This window comes from Athalia rosae, chromosome 4, assembly GCF_917208135.1.
Source record: "Athalia rosae chromosome 4, iyAthRosa1.1, whole genome shotgun sequence".
NCBI classification, from domain to species: domain Eukaryota; kingdom Metazoa; phylum Arthropoda; class Insecta; order Hymenoptera; family Athaliidae; genus Athalia; species Athalia rosae.
The window spans coordinates 12826057-12844341 of record NC_064029.1 but is presented as its reverse complement, the minus strand read 5'-3'; the positions used below and the strand labels follow the sequence as shown (position 1 = coordinate 12844341).

At 40.6% G+C, this 18285-nt stretch overlaps 1 protein-coding gene across 1 annotated transcript in view; it reads left to right on the top strand.

The window, feature by feature from the left end:
* Positions 1-8141: 8141 nt before the first annotated feature.
* LOC105691160 (gamma-aminobutyric acid receptor subunit beta) overlaps positions 8142-18285 on the top strand; it is a 90899-nt gene continuing 80755 nt past the window's right edge. The window contains exon 1 of the mRNA XM_048654874.1: positions 8142-8269. The gene's annotated coding sequence lies outside the window, so the exon portion shown is untranslated. The remainder of the gene's footprint in view (positions 8270-18285) is intronic.

The following is an 18285-nucleotide window of genomic DNA, read 5'->3' as shown; positions in this document are numbered from 1 at the left end:
CCACCGCCACCACCTCCACCGATGTCAAGGTCATACAGAAACGTGACCTTTGCCGATTCACCCCCAAGAAGTCCGAGGGTTGGATTTCAATCGACGACGAGAAGATCCGGTATGGCAACTTTGGACGTAGCTGTACCCTGGGTGCCGGCGCCTCTTCAAATAGGATCGCGCGCGAGAAACCGAAATTCCAAGGGAACGAAGGAAATCAAACCTGAATATGTGACTTGATCCATGGTCGGACCTATCGTGTTATGCATGTACTATACCTACCGCACTATCCAAACAACATCAATAGCAACTCCATTACATTCGATAAATCAAAAAAGACTTTACATGTAATAATCATCCTTATCGCCGCGATCGTATACGCAATTAATTTATATATATATATAACTCGATATTTTGATCATCCGATATTATTATATATGTATATATCTTGGTAATATACACTACACATATATATACATGTATATTACATATATATTCGTGCAGATTCGTGTGAGACTGATGTATAATAAATATGTTGGCGAGGGTGGTTTAATGATAATATTAATGATAGGAATCATGGTTGTATTGATGATGAAAATATTAATTAGAATAATTATAAAAATACTAACCATGATGATAATTAATAACAATAATTAATGATAATATCCTATAATATTACACATATACATATATATATAAAATACTATACGTTACGATCGCTGTGAAAATGTGGATTGTTATATGTAATACGTACACTTATGGGTATATATCTATGGTCGGATAATAAATATTTGTATACATTGTAAATAATTTTAAGTGAAACCGAAATAAAATAAAATTACAAATTAATGATACAAAACCGGATAATACAAAACAAGAAAAAAAAAACAAACAAACAAAACAAAACGAGGTTTTTAATGATATCCGTGACTTGAAGACGAATAAAATTAACTAAAGCCATACATACCAACTGGATCGCGATACCGTACGACAAAAATAATAACAATAATTATGATAATAATAGTCCTGGGGTGGGTGCATGTGTGCATTGTGCTGCAGCCAGCAACTCAAAGAGTTTCAACTGCCATACGAAGAACGTACTATATGAATAAAGAAAGAGAAAAGAAAATTAAATTGAGAAAAAGAACCTAGCGTATGCGAGTGGTTATATAATATATTATACGAAAAAACGAACGTCGTACTTGACGTACAATTGCATAAGAGGAAAATATTCAATGAATATGATGATAATTATAACAACAACAGCAACAGCAACAACAATAATAATAGGTAAAATATTGATAACGATACATTACTATTATATAATTAATAATAGTCACGATACTTGAAAAAAATTAAATAATTAATAACAAGTTAAAATAAAACGAAAAAAAAAAAAAATTAAATTAAATGAATAAATAAAAAAAAAAAAAAAAAATAGAATGTATTGGGGTGAAGATACAAACAAGTGGGTGCCACGCATATAATAATAATAATAATTTTAATAACAATATTCTATAATTTATGAATATAGTACGATATACATTCGGTCGGATGTATAACACGGTAAATAATTATAGCGAAAAAGAGATAATTTGTGTATAATATATATGAATGAATGGCTGAATAATAAATGAATAATTAAATAAATGATGAAGAGAAAAATTTGTTTGTGCCGGTGTGAAAGTAATAATTGGTGCGAGTGGTATTTAGTAACGATAATAACGACAGATAATAATGATAATAATAACGGTTCATCTACGGAATAGCGAAGAAAAACAGCGAGAGGATAAAGATGACGAGTTATACGACTTTGCAATTATTTATCCATACGTATTATTAATGATTGAAGAAAAAAAGAAAATAATAAAAAGAAATTGTTACTTCAAATTAATTTATATTCTATAACATTACGGATACAATAAGTAGATGAGGTAAAAATGAATGTGGATATAATAGACGAATGATCATGTATGCGTTAAATCATATGCGGCGGGTAGGTATGAATATGTTTAGAGGTGTAAGAGGAAATTGCAATTTATAAGTTTATCGTAAATAATTATTAATATGTAATTTATATATCTAAACTGTAAGTATTTAACGGTGTCAGTCGATCGCACTAGTCTGATCCGGCATTTTTATTCGTCGTTTTTTTATCGACATGATCTAGATAGCGGATAATTATAATTCGACTAATTCCAGTTTTGGTGTTAGAATATAGAGGAAAGAAGTTCAATAGTGAAATTACACAGGGTCAAATGGCCCATCATTCGTAACTAAAAAATTCAATTGAAAGAAATTTTTTTTTTTTTTCTACACAACTGTCAGACTACAGATAGGTTGAAAACGGTCGGTCTAGTGTGAAATTTCTGTAATTGATATTATAACATACATGTAGTGGCCCAAGAATTTGAGAAGGAGGATAATGGAGAAAATAATTTGGAAAATTATAGGAAAAGAGAGAAAAAAAATACGTGCCAAAAGACGATGACTTCAGAGGCTTTGTCTGAGATCGCGATGATCGTGATCTTTGAAATATGTCAGACACAATCAATTGATTGAGTAACGTTAATTAATTTTTCATTCGAAACTACGTTCGTAAAGTCAACGTGATATCGGACAAAGTCGTGAAATAATCCAATCTAAGCGTTCGCAGGGTGATTTACGCAGCTGAATTTCGGTTACGTCTGAAAGTTTTATAGCGAAAATTGGAAAATGAATATTGGAATCTTTTGAATAATTTCCCGATCAGTTATATTAAATTTTTAAATTATATATAACGTTGTACGATATTTTAAACACGAACTCTCGGCTGCGTGAAACATTTTGTAAATTTTCCCCTATATCATATCGTCAGTTTTTAATAATTCATTATCGATAAAAGTGAAATAAGACAAAATAAAAAAACGAACAACAACAATTTAATACAATAAAATTAAATACGAAAATAAAAAAGCACATAAAATCAAATGAGTAACAAACAAAAGGTTAAATTATAAAATAAATAACGAATATGCGAGTAATGTTGCAGCGGTTTATATGAAACAGATGATGTTGTGTGATTATTATACAGAATATTGTACCTATTATGACTATTGAATGGAAACTAATCAAAAACCAAAACGAGAAGGAAATAAAATAGTGATTATTACCAAACTTAATTACCATCGAATATTATGTTCAAATCGGTCATCCTACGATTAAGTGTATACTAAATATAGTTGTCGAATTATTTTATTTTTGACGAATTACAAGAAAAAAGAATGAATGAGCGAATGATTTGTTAAACACCACCCTCGTATTTTCTATAATTTTTTCATATAAAATGTGATCGCTGCACTCAAAGATTATTAGACACAGCAGGAAAATAAAATCGGCAAAAGATTTTTGAAGAATTGACCGAGCATCAACTTTGTCCCATATATGTATGTGTATATAAAATAAGTATAATCAAAACCGATGGAGTAAATGAATATCAAAATGATAAAGATTGAATAATGAAGAGAAGAAAAATAAGATTGCGAAAGAAATCTCGAAACGAACTAAAAAAAAAAAAAAAACTGAAAGAAATTTCAATTATAGAGCAGAATTTTTAAAACCAGCGTCTTCCAGTCGCCGCCGCCACCCGGTAATAACGAGCAAGCCAAAAACAAATTAAAAAAAAAAAAAAAAAAACCCAAAGGAGAATCACGTTATAACATACGAAGTGTACATATTATGTATCACGGGTACAAACGTTTTATCTTGAAAACGTTTTCTTACCCAACATGAAGTGAGAGAAAGAACAAAAAAAAAAAAAGAAAAGTTGAACAAGAATTCACCATCACTTTCTAAGATTACCAAAGAACCACGTTTCCATAAAATGAAATGTCACTACCCCATACACTATATATGTATAATTGTAAAACTATGTAAACGAAATAAACTTTGCATAAATATGAAAGATCATTCGATTCGTTCATTGATTTGTATTTCATTTTATAATTACGTCATTCTCATTTACGATCTCGTTTTGCTTTTTTTCTCCCTTGTTTCTCTGAACTTTAGAGGAAGAAATTTATCCCACAGTCGATGGAGTCCCGAACGGAAAATGATGATCGAAAATTTCAGTTCTTTGAACAATCGAAATGGAAATAGAAATGAGACAAAAAACGGGGGATGAAACGGTTGTTGGATTATGCCAGGTCGTTATCCCCCTCGGAAATTATCTTTGGTGTCGTGCGAACGTAGCGTATTACCTATATGTACAACAGTCTAGTGGGCAGTTATTATATAAGACTCCTTATTATATCTACGGCGCGGGTGGTATGGTAGTATGGCCCACAAATCTCCAGGGGTGGCGTGTAACGAGCAACAATTTTGTGAGCGTGTTAGGAACTTCCGAATATAGTCGCAGTCGCGTGCGGTATAGTATAGGTCTGCTTTGGTACAATCTGATGTTAAAATGCACCATGTGTGTCTGTATGCCTTTGGCAGATGTTAGTTAACGGCACCTCGTCGGTACACGAGGAATAAAAATAGTGAATTGCGTGTATCTGTACGAGAGAAAACGTGAAGTAGAATTATGCGCCACTTTACAGCCCCTGTAACTAATAGTCTCTTTTTTAGTATTCATCAGCGAGGTGATAGACTTCCGGTAGAAAAAAAAGAGACCATCTCTCGCACCGAAGAATCGTAATAACAGGGGAGAGCGAAAATCTAAAAGAACAAAATATATATCACCCCTCGCTCGGGGTGTTTACACGAACACGACAAATCCGCGCTTGTTTCAGCCTCGGAAATCTTCGCGTCGCGCGTCTCGCGGTCACCCGCTAATCAAGATATAATTAATTTACAGCCCCCTCGGCGATCACTGCTACGGATAATATATACTTCGGACAGAGAGATAGAGAATAAGAAATATAATTTCGCGATAATGGAGATGACGAGTCCTTTTACTTTTTTTTTCAAATTATTTCTTTTGTTTCTAGTCTCGACTTTCGATTCATCGAGCTCGATACTTTGTCGATGAGTCTTTCGATGAAAACAAAAAACTGGTTTAACGTATTCCTACGTACGTATAAAAGAAAAACTGAGCGTAGAAGAAAAGAGAAACGAAGAAAGAAATAAGAGAAAAAAAAAAAAAAATAGTTTTGAAAGAGGGGTAGTTTCCAGGTCAACGATCACGCAGGGGTTGATATACGTGTGCGTATGAAAATATTTCAGAGCTATACTCGCACAATTTAAAACCATCGGGCATGTCGAGAATCACGTATAGAAAGAGTATGGTATTCGCAGCGAAAAGAATAAATAAATTTCGGTGAAAAAACACACTCATTATATTTATTCAAATTGTTTAATGTTACTCTAACTTTTGTTAACAGAAGCGGTTTTCGCCCGCTGCAGGTAAAACGACAGAGTGTACGCGATTAAGCGTTAGTCTATTTCGATCGTCGGAAATAAAAATGGAAGAGTCGGGTAATTAACCGAGGGTACGGAGGGGTACGTTTTTTTGGCAGCCCAAATAATGGAAATGAAAAACAAAAAAACAAAAAAAACGAGGGAACAAGATGAAAATATGGAGGTACGTTTTACCCGTGTTTCAACCCACCCTTTCCTCCTCCCTTTATCAACTTTCAATGAATCAGCCGGCGAATTCCCCTATGATCGCCGAGTGAACAACTACGCGACGTGTGTCCGGCGATTGGAAATATGCTATCCTAAAAAAAATTCTCGCGACTGATTTAGTCATAGCAATAATTTCGCCAGAATTAGACGCGGTTTAATCAACGCGCGTGATCTCAGTCCAAATATAGAGATTAATTATAGTTCTGAAAAGAGAGAAAAAAAAAAAAAAAAAAACCCGCAAACAATGCCTGGGATATGAGAGAATCACTGCAAGTACGCGCAACCGCTACGTGACGCCATTGGCTGTTATGAAATTTCACCGCAAATTCTCTCTTTTTCCTTCTTTCTTTTTTTCAGACTTTTCTTCCTTTCTCTCTCAACCCACTCGGGAATTATACCGCGCTCGGGCGAAGTCCACGAAATGCACACGTACCCCCCTACATTCCATGTATAAAGTCCAGCGCTCGTAAAACTTATTCAGATAACTTTCCATGTCCCAGCTATAAATATACTCCGTTTCTGCCGTTTTCCCTACCGAGTTTCCTAATTTCTATTTTTAGTTTCATTAATTTATGTTTTCAATTATTTTCGTTCATCTGATCGGTTCGACGAGATGGTCGCTCGCACGAGGTTTCCGCGGGACGCGGAAAACGAAATATATTCTTAACGACGAATAAAACCGGCAAAAGTTATAGGTGTTTCAATAGTTCGCACGCACGGGCCTCGGCCAACTCACTCAGGGGGGAAAAATATCAAAAGATCTATTCCGGCTTTGACGAGGTTCGAAGATTTTCGAGATTTCAGTTTTACACTTTTTATACATCTTAAAAATAAAAGAGGTATGCAGCATGTATTTTATACGTACCTTGCTACCGCACTGCGGACTGCATGCAATGGTTTATGCAGCAGGTAGAAATCCAGGCACAGTTTTCGTATTCATATTCCAACGGACCTCGTGTCGGTCGAGTATGTGCAGCAGATCTCGGAAAAGCCATGCGGTATAAGTATATAACATAGCGGGCTAGTCTTGCGTAACAAAAAAAGCGGGAGATATTGAAATATGAGACCGACGTCAATGCCCAGATCCTTCCGAAGTGACGTCCGAAATTATTGAGAACAACAAACACATCGGAAAGACAATATAATTATTATTTCTACCGTCTTATACATTAGGGAAGGTAAACGCGGTAGGTAGGTCCTATACGGTACGTAGCACTGCAGGGCACCCCGATATTTCGCCGGTAATCAAGTTTGCCTATAACGTATTTGTAGCAGCGCATTGAAAGCCCCTGTACCCTTTGTCTGCCTGGAGAAGGTATAATAGAGTTTATTTAATGACAATGTCAACCGCCACGATGGGATAAAATCAATTTCCCACCGCCCCTATTTAGTTTTCCCTACCACGCGTTATCTAGCGGGGAAACTGTATGAATTTTACCGCTATGGGTTCACAACGTCAATTAGCGGCCTCTGATTTTTTGCCAAAAAACAAAAAAGAAAGAAGGAAAAAAGAAGACGTGAAAATCGCACGGTAATACGGATCGCGAAATAATTTAGAGAAAAAAGTTCGATCGCTCGCAAAATATATCCCCGCAGATAATGTTTTTTTTTGTTTTTTTTTTTTTCAACAAATTTTCATATTCATATAAAATGTACGGCGATTATATATGCATAATACAGGTTGTACAGGTATACGTGCACTGCATTACTGCGGAAAGGGCAACGCTGGGAAATCTAGCTTAATTTTCAATCTCACTGAATATTACATTTCATTATTCCTCTGTTTCCTAACTTTACTAGCATCCCTCGAGATATTTCACCGGCGTGCACATCCCTTTATAAATACATATATATATATATGTATATATTACCGCTGCTCCGGCCGCTGATGCATCTGCATCACAATCTGGTACATCAATTAATTAAACAGTATTTTTTCGGCGGTAAAATAAAATCAGAAAAGTACGATCTAACAATCGCTATTGATTCGCAACCGTGTCCATCGTTGGTGAAAATGGGAGCGGGTTTACCTGTTTTCATTCGGTCGTATATTCTCGCATATAATACGTATTTCTCCATTCATAAATTAATTACAGTATCGATTGAGGTGGGGTGAATCGGTAGGGAGGGTGGGGTGAATCGGTAGGGAGGGTGGGGTGGGTCCGATGTGTGCAGCGGAAAAGCCGAAAAGCGTGAATTATGAAGCTGCAAATAATTATCTGAGATTTATACAGCGCGATAAAATATTGCTACAGGGACGTATCTATTCGTAGCGCAACTGAACCGGTCCAAACAAAAAAAAAAACAAGTGTTCGAATTTCGAATTTCGTTGTAGGTAGATAAGCGATGACCTTGAAGCGTCGTTAATCTGTTCGTTATCCGATAGCTGTAACGTGAGAAAGTAAAGCAGTTCGGAGCCCTCGTAGCCAGTGAAACAAGAGAGTCGCCAGTGAGAAATAAACAAAAGAGAGAGAGACTCGAGTGTCCAAAGTTTAACCACGAGGAGCGTCAGCGATCGGTCTCTTCTCATAATAGTCAGCGGGACGCCGAAGAGGAAGGACCTGCGGACGTACCGATCTGAGGAATAAATATACGACGAGGCAGACGAATCCCCATTCCGGTGATCCGTCGCACCGGATGAGAAGTTGAGATCAAAATGTAACGGGGAAAATAGGTGAGTCGCCCAAAATAATCTCTCTATTTCATAAAGAATTTTATTATGCATCACCCGTCGATTCGTTTCCGCAACCTACCGTCGATGTTCGCGTTCGTCGATATCGGCATTGTTTCTTCTTTAAAGAAACACGGGGGGAATAAAAATGCAGTACTCACTGATATCGCCAGGTATCGCGTATCGCTATGACCCCCCGAAGAGGTGGCCATAACGCGGGATTATTATTTAATTGGCATAGACAATTCATTTGTAATACAAATGGATTTTCGGCTTTGAGCTGGAACTGTACGCTCGCGTAGGTGGAGGAGGTGTAGTCGTGTCGTATCACGAGTACCGCCGAGTCGGTGCAACGTGGCGGGGGTATACCTATGATATCACCTGTATGTACATACATACTTAATAGGGGGCATACATATGTATGTAGAGTAGGAGGACTGCAGTAACAGGAAATTATAATGACCACGATATTATAGCCGGTGCCGTTGCAGCATGCAACGTACACACGTATCATATGTGTGGGTACGGGTATACGGATCGCGTTATATCCTCGGAAATATTCGTTCCAATTTTCCAACCCCCGCCGTTCGCCGGTGATTAATGAACTCCTCGCGTCCGTTTCCTGTCATTTTCAAATTGAACGCGCCGTGCGGCTTATCCTTTCCATTTTCATGTTAATTATCGAACGAATATAATATAGATCGATAATATGCATTTTGCACTATATTTATACCTATAAAAACCATCGCATCAATTATTCCGTAATCGTCGACTGTAATATCGGCGATGACGTTGAATATTATCACACCTAAACTCGTACCTATATCTTCCTCCGAACTTTGTTCGTTTTTCTTTGAAATCTTCGTACGAGTTGGGAGGAGATTTTTTGCCGGCGAGCTTTTTTCAGGAGAGACGCCAGGTGAAACGATTAGATCGAAAAAACCGAAGAAAAAACAAGGGTAACAAGTTTCAAATGACGCGTACGTTTTTCGCGTCTATTTTTCTATTTTCTAAATATTGCTCGTGGTGGTAGTTTTCAATTCCTTTACCTCTGGGCCGCCGGAATGAAAATAGGAAATAAAAAACAAAAAAAAAAAGAAATTTACGAAATGTTCGCCACCCCCGAAGCACGCGTATACATACATGTATACGTGACTCCCAACTGCGTACTCGATTCCGTCTAACCAACGACGAATATTAACTTGTACAGAGGGCAGCAGAAGGGTAGTTATCGAACGAAAAACTGACTAATCATCGTAGCGAAAAATCGAGAAAATTTGCGTCCACATCACCCATTTGTTTATTTATTTTTATTTTTTTTTACATATAAATCCGATGACTAGGAATCTTATCGTGTGATTTCAAATTCCTCGACGTGAAAAGTGACGTGGAAATAGCATGGCGCATCGGATGGGTCGCGAGGGGTTAATAAAATTGCGACGTCGGGTAATTTTCACAAGGTCTGCAAATGTACGTATAAGTTTGCTGAAATGCATCGCACATATACTCGAGGGGGATGACGGCATATCTTACGGTCAGAGAAACCTATCGCGAGGTTATTTACCCATCTTGCCAGAGCTTGCAGCCTTATGTACGAGCTTTTACCCCTCCCCCGCCCACCGCCCCACGAACCTCTGAAATGGCGCAACGCAACGTAGATACAGCTCTCAACGTTATCCATCATCCCGGTTGTCCCGTGAGTTATGAGTACGGAATCGGAGTTTTTCGAAATTTCGGTATACTACCGTGACGAGGGGCAGCGATTTTTTCCACCTTTTATTTCCGACGCAGCTGAAGATTTTAATTACGGCAATGGCGGTTGTAATTTTTATTCGTCCCCCTGCGGATGATTGATTCAAAAGTTATAGATAGAATTCTATCGGGTATAGGAGAGCTACGCCAAATATCGTTTTATGAAATGAAAAGATAACAAAATTAGCATCGCGCGTCATCGGTTTAATTCTCCTTTTTTTCCTATAATTAATACATACACACACGTACACCTGTACCATCGGCTTCTCGGTTACCTTTTACAAGCTTAATCTAACCAAACCTCACCCGAGATATAACCTGACCTAACTTTTAGTCGCTCCTCGTATATATACAGCTATACCGCGAAAGGCTCCGCGTGCTCCCTCAACAACCCTTTCACCCTCTACCCTCTAGCAATCTAGCGCTTCTACCCAACCACCCTCCGTATCTATACCGGGACCCCCACCGTCGCCCGATGCTGCCCAGGATAACCAACGTAGGAACGCCGCGGCGCCGCTTTTGGTAGCCGCGCAAGCGTACCCGCGATGTTTATATGGTCCCGCGAGAGTAGAGGAATGAGTGTGGCGGGAGGTAAAAAGAAGGGGGGGAGGGGAAATTTCTAAATATAGACAGGGTTGCCGGGCTGCAGAAACAGCCGCCGCCCTTCTGAGCTAGGGGCGACGGCGGAGTCGGCGTCGGTGAGAACGGCAAGGTCGCGTCATTGATCTGGTGGGGTATCGGTGTGACGCGCCCAGTGACGTCATAGCTTGACCCGCTCGCGAGGTAATGCCCGAACCCCTCCATCGTCCCCACCACCCCCCCTCCCTTTTTCCCCTATCCCGACGAACGACGTGCAGTTTGAATAGGAGAGAACGCGCGCGCGGGGAAAATTTTCGGGTACGGTCGGAGCGAGAACCTCGTTGCCTACGACGACCGCGGTGCAGTCCCAGTTCTCGTTTTCCCGGCATCTTAACGTGCCGAGGGTTCCCACCGAAATCACGTGGGATATCATCCGACTTTTTATACTCGCATTCCTCTGCCGACACCACCCCGTCGTTCTCCTCTACTTTAGTTTTAATCTATTCAACTTTTTGTCCGCAACAGACGTACATCGATGAATTTTTATTCAGCAACGAGACGCCCGCGACACCCCGCAACTAACCGCGGGGAGAGAAAATTTTCAGCATGAAACGATAAATACCCGAACATGGCTCCCTAGTTTTTTTTTGGTCCTCCGGATGACGTAGGTGGATTGAAAATCCGCAACGCGAATAGTCGCGTATGTGGATCAAATCCTATACTTGTGAACTTTTGAACTTTACGGTAATTTATTTTCGAGCCGATATCTACGTGATATTATTCAGAGACCACGTATCCCCGTATACGTATGCATATAATATAATATCCTTGTTGGAAAGTCTTTCGCCGTTTTGAAATAGTAGACAGATCTGTCAAAGTTGGAGAGCCAACTCTAATCCAGCTCGTAACTCAACACAACCGCCGTCACCGTAATACCGCATAATTGAGTTTTACTTTATGATGCGACAAAACTAAACCGTTTCCGATTCTCATCGCATCAGAATCTCGAGTATATTATACAGGTATAACGGGTAAATACACGCGAGCTAACCACCGCTCGCGGTGATATGGAAAACTGCGGGAATTACGTCGCGTTTTCCAACTTCATATACCTACGTACGTACGTACGTACGACCTAATCGTTCTCTCGTAAAATTAAGCACGGTTTCGCCCCGATTATATCGAACAATATACAAGGATTTCGCTTACCGCTCGTCGTCGTTAGGAAAACGCCAACTTTCCTCTCCTTTCTCACATCTTATTTCACCACGCGATCTGAAATTGCAGCGAACAATTGTCATCCCACCCCCGCAAGTAAAGGTAAGAAAAAAAAAGAAAGAGGATAAAAAATCGTCGTTGGGTAGACGACGAGGTAAGTTCGATGTATACATTGAATTACGACGACGTAGGAGAAGTTTGTGAAAAAAGAAAGAAATGCTCTAGAGGTACCCATCCTGTCGGCGACACGCGCGCGGCTGACCGTACTCCGACAGTTACTACTTGTAAATCTTTCGGCGTGACGAGTAACGAATATAAGCAAAACGTTGGGGGGGGGGGGGGGAGATAGTTGCGGTTACAATAACGTCACGCGTACAAAAGGGGATGGGGGAGGGAATGAGGAAGTTGAAGAGACGCAAAAAAAAAAAAAAATGGCAGAGTAAGAAGGAAGGGAAGGAGAAGATAGGGTAGGATTTGTCGGAGGAGGAGGAGGAGGAGAGGTAGATCTGTAGTCTCGTGGTGGCAATTTAAAACGACAACTTTGTCCAACAACGTTACAAAGTTTTCAACCCTTTCCTCTCGCAGATTCAAGTTAGCCTTGAGGTAGTCGACGCTCCGTCTTTATCCGACTCGTTGTTTATCCCCTCGCTCTTTCTCTCGTAACTTTAACCTCCTCGTACCTGTGAAAAAACCACCTTATAAACGTGCACGCGTGCGATCGAACAAAGTATTTGTCCGTTCTTTATTTTTTCGCTTTCGTTTTTGTCTCCTTTTTACCCAACCTTGTAAAATTAACGTCTATATCGGTACGACGGAGAGCGTCGGGACAATCGTCGATTGTGTATTCGAAATGAAAAATGAAACGTCAGTCGTATTGTTTCGCCGTACCGACACGCGAAAAAGTGCATGATTATAACATGCAGCGAACGGGTGGGCGATACTCGCGCGACGTTTCTATGATTAATTGTAAGTAGATTCGAAACAATTACCGAAGTCAGAGACGCCTGTAATACAACCGCTGGAGAGTACGGCTGACTGCGGTATAAAGCTTGCCGGTTGCAAGTCGCGTCGCTCCATTGGGATGGCAGAGCGACTGGTTTGTTTGAGCAGTTCTGCAAACTTGCTTCATTTTATTAATTATTGTTAATTGCCAATTATCTCAGGCCTGTTGGGGGGCTCGTGTGATCCCGCGGTACCGTAAACCGAAGCCGATCCTCGATACGCTCGTATTACGAAAAGTGCAATTGAATTTGTTAGATACGGATCACGAGTGACGGTGATTATACAACCACGCGATACCCGTGTTGTGTCTTCACGCGTCGCTTACATTTCACATATATATACAAGTATTACATGTACTATTTTTTCTGTTTTTTCGTCATCTCATCGATCGCTGAACCGCCGGTTACACGCCCCGACGTAAATTTTACAGCGGGTATAATAATTTGAAATTCATATCTGGGATCGTGGGAATATTCAATATCGCATCAAGCGGACGGATATCTCGGATTCTAATTAGAAGCATAGAAATTCCCGGTATCTACGTAGCGTGTAATCTCGATTTAATAGTTGTTTACGGAATGAGAATAGTACGTATGGTTGTTTTGGATCACCGAAAGCACCTTAGCTTTACGTAGCTACCGGCGGCGCCGTTTCGCAACGTCGACGGATGAATTTCCCACTTGGTGTAGCGCTAACGGAGCTTACGCTGCAGGCGAATGATACACTCTTGGAGTAGTAGGCGGCGTACCAATCAGGATCACGATCAACGTCGCGTACGGTGTGGGAAAATAATAATTAGAGGCGCAAAATAATTACACAAATTCGGTAGGAATCGTTTGATTCGGTGCCTCGAGAGAGAGAGACGCGTGAAAAATGAAAATTATCGTTTGATTTTCATTCGGCCGAAGCGAGCGAATCCAAAAAATTAACGTCACCGAGAGTGGATGACCCGCGGCACTTGGAGGATATCGAACGTAACTTGTATATCAGATACGTTTGAGGAAAGCTGAAGGATAAAAAATTTCCGGTATCAGCAGCGTCGGGTATACGCATATAGTTGTATCGCAAAACTCCGATATATGTGGGAGTGGTCCTCAAACTCCCGAGAGTTCGGGACTTTGATTGAGCCATTCCACGACCACCAGCGTCACCACCACCACCACCACCACTTGTACTTTTTCCGGACAACTGTACGTACGTGCGAGGTATTTGCCGAGGAGTGTACGCGTTGAAGTATCGAGATTCGCGCGGTTGCATTTCGTTCCGCACATGTGCCATGTGTATTATATATATACATATATATATGTGTATATATGTATATCTACGTAGGTATGTACCTACATACGAGGATACATACCTATAGAAATGGGAGAACGCGTTCCGTCAGTGAAAAATATATCCTCCGTGATAGAGATCTGCTGACTACCTATTCTGATAAAAGTTTTACAATTTTTCACCGAATATATCCATCGCGAAATCGTACGTCTACGTAGCGTACATAGGTGAATTTTTTGTACGGGGAGAGATTTCATCCTCGTCGGGAAGCTCGTGGGGGAAAAAAAAAAAATATCACCGATAATTAAGATAGATTCGAACCGGTTGTTTGACCACAGAGAAAGAAAAAAAAAAAGGAAAAAAAAAAGCAAAACCAAGTAGTACTCGATGTGCATTTTATAAGATTAATCATCCCAATGGTTCTCTACTGGATGTACGATATATATTTAATGCGGAGCGAGATGCTTTCCGAAACTTTCCGTAACAAAGTTTACGATACCCGTCGGTGGTGCACTTGGCGAATATAGTTTGCATTTATTAGAAAGGATCGGTAAATTTTCTAACGAAATTGATGGCTGCATTAAATTAAAGGTCACTCCGATGCACGTACCGAATCGACTCGGTCGACGAAGCGATCGGATTTTATAATTCCTCGTTCGTCGCGGTTTCGTTATTTTCCAACGAACAAAAGTACTTTCTCGATGGATCGAGTTGATCCGGTACTCTGATTAACGGAGATGAGATAAAGTTCGTTCGCTTTTTTTAAAATTGACGAGTAACACCCGTCACCTTCGCAGCGTATCAGCGGCAGCGATACGATGTTAATTGGTTATTTGTGTTATTACCCTGAAGATGACGTTTGATAATCGGTTTAAACGTTGTTAGAAGGCCCGCGAGCTAACCCAAGTATACCCACGCGGAGACGTATCTCGGTATGTACGTACCGTACGTACGTACGAATGTCGGGATAATTCTCCCGTAGGAGGAAGTAAGGAAGAGCAGGAAGCTAACTCGCAATCACTAGGATACGCGTATAGGTCTGATGTAAGAACCGCGAATGGGATATGTACAATACGTAGACGGAACCGTAAACTCGATCCATAAACAACAAAAGTAGGTACCGAAGTAACTCGTCGGTTCACCTAAAACTTTCAAATTGCATCTAACTTTCCAATTTCTGACGAAAATTAGCTTGATACCGGCTCTCCGGGGGGGCCCTCGGAACAGGCGTCTAGCGGGCGTACATGGAAAGTCTTGCATTCTACGGAGGGAGCCCCCGAAGCACTTTGAACCGAAGTGACACCGCGTTTGTAATTTATTCATACTGTTTCGGTACATCGACTTAGCCGAGCGTAAATCGAATTCGATGAAGAACCACCGCCGCCATTCTAATTCAACGACTCCGCTTAATTATGATGCGGTATATCATCGCGAGGTAATTCAAAATTATTCCACCTATAGTGGAAATTACCGGAATTTCATTCGAGGGCCGAAGACCGAAATTTCGCCGGTGATTTTCGGTCGAGTTCGATGCAGCACTCGATCGTATGGAGCGTTCACCTTCCGTCCGGATGCACGGCGACCGTTGAACGGAGTTGGAAAAAAAAATTGAAATTCGTTCGTACGTACGTACGTCCCTATGATTTAGCCACGGTAAATAATTAACTCGATGCTTTTTGTTGTTTAATTTTTCCGCTTTTTATAGCGAGCGGGGTTGTAGGAAATTTTCCAGCGTTACAGACATTACGTGTACCGCGGGGTGGCTGGGTACCGAGTTACCGGCATAAAGAAACATGGTGATAGAGCTCCCGTATATGTATATACGTATACATATATATATATATATATATATACACGTTACACGCTATACGACATGCTGCTGCAGGAGTTTCGTGGCTGAATAATAAATGACAAGAGCTGTGAGCACCCCCTGGACTGCGAAAGGGTCGCGGGTGGCTGGTCACAGATGCTCATCGTAGTTGGTGCTTCTGCCGCTGCAGGTTTACCCTGGTAGGCTTATAGAGGTGATACTACTGCACTTTACTGCTGCACTGCAGTCTAATGTCAGTTGGTATAAGGGTGCTGTAAAACAGCCATTAAACTGATGGACTTACTACGGAGGATGGAACGAACTGTCCCAATTTAACAAGCTAAAAAGAACACGGAAATAACCTATCGAACAATAACGCGACGGTACGCGATGACGTCCGCTTCTCCCGTACGCGAAGAAACATTTATGGCTTTCGATTTCGCGAGTCCGGAACTTTTTGATTTTTCTTCAACCGCGATGCAGTTTGAGAAATGAGAAAAAAAAACAAAAAAAAAACATAAAACATATCGAAATATTGAAGGTGAACGCCGCAGAGCTACCAACTTTCCGGGCATCTGAATCTACCTATACGTATTATACGTAAAACTCGGCTTTGGTGTATATAAAACATAAATAAGTCCTGGAAGGTCTCCTTGCATGCTATTAAACCACGTGGAGAAGTGGACGCGAAGGTATTATACGAGGCATTTCGTGCCAAATCACCTAGCCTGCGACCCTGGACATCTTATATTTTTTCAATCCTTTTTTTTTTTATGCACCAAGACTCGCCTTGAGAACCATTAGAAAGATCTGTAATTCGTTCGTTCATTTATATCTGCTTCACTTTTATTCCTCAAGTTTTTCCATCCGTTCGTAAGATGACATCGTTCTGAAATTTACCTACGTTTCACCATGACGCGATAATTTCGAGATCGGAATGAAACTGTCCAATTCGTTTTTCCCCAATTTTTGGATTGCATACCGGTCAGAGTTACAGTCGAAGCGTTTTAGCTCGAGATGCCCCGTACACATACAACGTGAGAGTAAAACCGTTGTTGTTGTTTTTTTTTTTTTCTTTCTCTTTCTTTTCTGTATTTGTGTTTTTTTGTGTAGGTATGAAGTGGAGGGGGGAAAAGCAGGTGTATTACATTTATCAGATGAGTGTGACGCATATACATGTAAAAGTCGAAAAGTCACGCGATTCTCGCGGTGTTTCCTGCGGAATACGGCACGAAAAATGCGCCTTGGGGTTACGCGATAATCGGTTATATGAAATAACAGCGAAAAGGTCTTATTAGATGTTAGCCTCAGATATTAGAATCTCGTTAATGCTCGTTAAAATGTTTTTACTCGTATTTCTTTTTTTCTCTCACCGGGTTTCAAATTATCCCGCACATAATCAAGCCGGCTATACAGCGCGCCTAATTTACAAACGACCTTCTCCGCCTTTGCGTACGCCGCGTCACACCTTCGCTGCAGATCAGGTTCAAATCGATGACGTGTACCCCCCCCCCCCCGATCTTTATCATAATTTCTTTTAACGCGACCAAAAAACGTCCGGAGCCACGTCGTGTAATTTTGAAAATATACATCACCCGCCTCCGCCGGTACCCGTGCGTCGTTCACGCGGCACAGCGTCGAGACATTAGCACGGAAATAAGAAAAATTTTTCCTTATATCTTACAGGTGAAATCTGCAACTCGACGATTTCGTTGTATACATGCGGGCGGTACGTAACCTGCGTCATGAGAGACTCCGCGACATGTAAAAATGCGGCATTATACGTGGCGTGGAATATGCCACGAAGGGGGGGGGGGGGGGGGGGGGGGGGGTGAAATAATTTATATTTTCAGGTTATACAGTCCTGCAGGATTAGCTTTACGTTAGCCGGTTGCTTGTAGGCGGTAGGCAGAGTGGGCCAGGGACCACTTGAAGCCCAGCGTAATCGGTTTTATCAAACGAGTGGCAAAGTAGGTGGTAGACGTTGAGCACGCCACCTTGTTATTTATTGATCCTGATACAAACGATAAGCCAATAAGCGTTGTAATTATTTTTATATCGATGCCCCCTGGCATATTTGTAGGGGTTTTTTTTTTTTACTTTTTATCTTCGTGTTATCTTTTTTTTATTTTCCTTCTCTATGCTTCCGAACGACCTGCGCAACGTTCACCTTCGTTTCCCGTACCTGTGTGTGTAGTATTTCCCGGTTTCTTTGAAGATATCGACGAACCCGACAAATCCGCGATCTTATAAATCTGAGAACAACGTTCTTTCGACGTCGGGTCCTCGTCCCTCTGTATGAAATGCTCACTGCGGTACGGCGGATTCTCTTTAGGTAAGATTATGTGAAGAAGGATTTGTGCAGTGTCTTACATGTACTATA